Source organism: Hemiscyllium ocellatum, chromosome 30 (assembly GCF_020745735.1).
Source record: "Hemiscyllium ocellatum isolate sHemOce1 chromosome 30, sHemOce1.pat.X.cur, whole genome shotgun sequence".
Taxonomy (NCBI): domain Eukaryota; kingdom Metazoa; phylum Chordata; class Chondrichthyes; order Orectolobiformes; family Hemiscylliidae; genus Hemiscyllium; species Hemiscyllium ocellatum.
The window spans coordinates 44,648,238-44,652,134 of record NC_083430.1 but is presented as its reverse complement, the minus strand read 5'-3'; positions in this window follow the sequence as shown (position 1 = coordinate 44,652,134).

Genomic DNA, 3,897 nt, shown 5'->3' with positions numbered 1-3,897 from the left:
AACGAGGCCATTCCAGGGTAATGTCAATAAGTGTAAACAGGGAAGTGGAAATCTGGAGTCTAACACTCAGAAAGTTAGTAAAGCTAGCATTAATTGATCAATTCAACTCTGAGATTGATAGATTTCTATTGAATAAGGTATCAAGGAATAGTGAACAAAGCTAAGTGAATGGAGCTGAAGTGTAGATCAACTATTAAATAACAGGATGGTCTTAAGAGGTTACACCTTCCTCCTATTCTGATATCTATCAGTGTTCTGAGAAGTAATAAACAGTATCTATGTTTCAGTAGTTACTGATTATATTTTAAGTTCACTTGCAGGATGTAGGAATCGCTGGCTGAGCCACTTTGCTCTTGAAAAGTGGTGGTGAGCTGCCTTCTTGATCCACATGCTGCAGACCACATTCTGTAGGTAGATCCACAATGTCATTAGGGAGGTAATTCCAGGATTTTTACCCAGTAGTTATACATTTCCAAGTCAGAATGGAGAATAGCATCATGGGAACTGGAAAGAGATGGTGTTCCCATGTATCTGCTGCCCTTATGCTTCTGGATAGAAGTGATTGTGGGATGGACTGTACTGTCTAAGAATTTTTGGTCAATTTCTGTAGTGCATCTTGTGGATTTTACACATACTGCTACTGAGCATCAATGGTAGAGGGAATGGTTACTTGTGGATATAACACCAACCAAACAGGCTGCTTTGTCTTGGTTTCTCGAGTGTTGTTGAAGCTGCACTCATCCAGTTAAGTGGGGAGTATTCCATCACACTCCTGACTTGAGCCTTGGATACGGTGACTAGCTTTGAGGAGTCAGGAGGTGAGTTACTCACTGTAGTGTTTATTCTTAGCATTTGGCCTGCTCTTGCAGACACCATATTTATATTGCGAGTCCAGTTGAGCTTCTCGATAATGGTAACCTCCAGCACATTGACAATGGAGGATTCAATGGTGGTGACACCATTCAAAACCAAGAGATAGTAGTTTGATTGTCTTTTATTGGAGGTGATCATTGCCTGACATCTGTGTGGCATGCATGTTATTTCACACCTTTCACTGGAAATTGTCCACATCCTTGCTGCATTTGGACATTGACTGTTTCAGTATCTGAAGTGCTGAACATTGTGCAATCATCATTGAATATCTCCACCCTGTAATGATGCCATATCCTTTCACTTTGTAAGCTTATTATGGAAGGAAGATCACTGATGAAACCGCTAAAGATGAATCTGAAGCTGAGATGATTAACCTCTAACAACCGCAACCATCTTCCTATGTACCAGCAAAGTGTTATCCCCCGATACCCATTGACTCCAGTTTTGCCAGGGCTCCTTGATGCCTCACTGAGTCAAATGTGGCTTTGATGTCAAGGGGCTATACTCTTACCTCACTTCTGGAGTTCAGCTCTTTTAGTCTATATTTGAACAAGGCTGTAATAAGGACCTGAGTGGTCCTGGTGAACCCCAAACTGGGCTTCATGGAGCAGGTTATTGCTGAGCAGGTTACTGCTGAGCAGTCGCTCCTTGACACCCCTGTCAATTATTTTACTGAGATCGAGAGTAGACTGATATGAGCACTGATTGGTTGGGTTGAACTTGTCCTTTTTTTAAATATACAGGCCACGCTTGAGCACTTTTCCACATCGTTGATTCATGCCTGTGTTATACCTGTAATAGAACAGCTTGGCAAGGGATGTGACAAACTCTGGAACAGAAGTCCTTAATACTACTGCCAGAATTTTGCTGGGGGCCCATAGCTTTTGTGTTACGACACGGGGTAAAACCCCCTGCTAATTTAAACCTGACACACAGAGACACTCACCTCACCCTGTAATCTGTTAAAATTCGAGAGGTAAAGAACTATCCGAGAGGTCACTATTTAAAGTAAAAATTAACAATTTTATTCCTCAAGTCCACCAGAGAACATTAAAACAACAGCTATTTACAACTCCTTTCTCTTAAATCTATCTTTTATCGCCCAGTCTGGTCCGATTAAAAAACCCCAATTAAGATTTACAAAAAAATATATAATCACGTTTCAAAATCAGTCAGCTTTGTTGATTCTTATTTGTAGATTTTTCGTTGTATTTTCCTGGGTTGCCTCTTCTTCTGTCTTCTGCTGCACCGATTTCTTATGGACAGGTATCTTTCAGAGAGGTATTCAGACAGACAGCAGTCTGTTCCTTCTTGGCAGCTCTATGTAGTTCTCCCCCTAACTGTTCAAAATCTCCTGTTTTCTGCCCCAAAACATCAGATAATTCCATTGGTTTTGATGTCATCAAAAGTATTATATTTCAAATTCGATTGGATTTTGGTATCTTGGGGCATAATTTAAACTGAATGGCTGAATTTGAATTTGGTTTTGTTTCATTGCAACACAACTCCAGCTATTTGTTTCAACCAAACATTAACTTTTTACTTTGTTCAGGACTTTCTGTGCTTTCAGTCTGTCCTTGCTAGATTTTCAACTCTCTTAAAGGTACAATACACACCAACACCTTCATAACACTTTGTCAATCAGGCTTTCCCAATCTACATGAAGATCAAGGTCACCCTTGATTAATGCATTGCTTTTTCATATGCCCACATTATCTCCTCATTTCTCCACTGTATAACCATACAGCTACTGTTAGGGGGCCTATAGGCCACTCCAGCAGTGTCTTTTTTCCCTTGATATTGTCATGATCCTTTGCAAGAAGTAATTTCTCCTTCACGGAAACAGAAAGACTAATTAGTTTAATTTGTTCAAGGCATGCGGGCTTCTCTAATTCCACCAGTATTCATTGCCTATACCTAGCAATCATTTGAGAAGGTGGTGATGAGCTGCCTGGTTGAACCGCTGCAGTCCACCTGGTATAGGTACACCCTCCCTGCTAAAGATGAAGATTCAGCCCTCTGTCCCACTTCACCCCTTTGTGTCCAACTCTGGATAACATCATCCAAAAATCTACCCTGCAATGATGCCATATCCTTTTTCTTTGTAAACTTACATTCCCCTTTCCCAACCCCATCCACCCCAATTAGTTTAAAGCTATCTATACAGGCCTAGTTATCTGATAGGACCCAAACACTGATCATAGCCCTATACAAGTGAACACTGTCTCGCCAGAACAGTTCCTTTCTACCCTAATACTGGTGTCCGTGTACATGAACTGAAACACATTCCACCCACACTACTTTGTCAGCCAAGCATTTAACTCCTTGCCTTTATTTACCCCATGCAAGTTTGACCAGGGCTCAGGGTGTAATCCAGAGATTATTACATTGGAGATTCTGCTGTATAATTTAATTTCCACACCTATAGATGGAAAATAGATAATTGGACATTGTACCTCATAGATAGGGCCTTGACTATTTCCAACAAATTCAATAAAAAGGACCAGATCAAGTTTTAACGATAAATGTTCTTCATAACATTTCTGCCTTTTGTACCCTATGCCCCTGTTCATACAGAATAGTATCCTGCAGACCTTATTAACCACATTCACATCTTGCTCTGTCTTCATGATCTGCACATGAAAAGGAAGTTACATTTGGAAATTTTCTTCAGAGACTTGATACAGGTTTTCAAAATGTTGAAAAGGTCAGGGTATAGTAAATAGAAAGACACTGTTCCCATTAGTCAAATGGTTAAGAACTAGAAGGCACAGACTTAATTGGCAGAAGGACTAAAGGTGACATGAAGAAAATCTTTTTACAGAGTGAATGTCTGACACTGATTGACCTATAAAGGGTACTGGATAAGCACCTGACGGGAAACTATTTGAAGGGTCATGGGGATTGGTAAATTGTTCTTGCACAGCATTGGCATTGATTGGATGGCTTGAATTCTATGATATCATAATTCCTTACATTAAATCTTAACTTAGCACTGTCAGGGGAAGTGAAAGAAGACAGAAC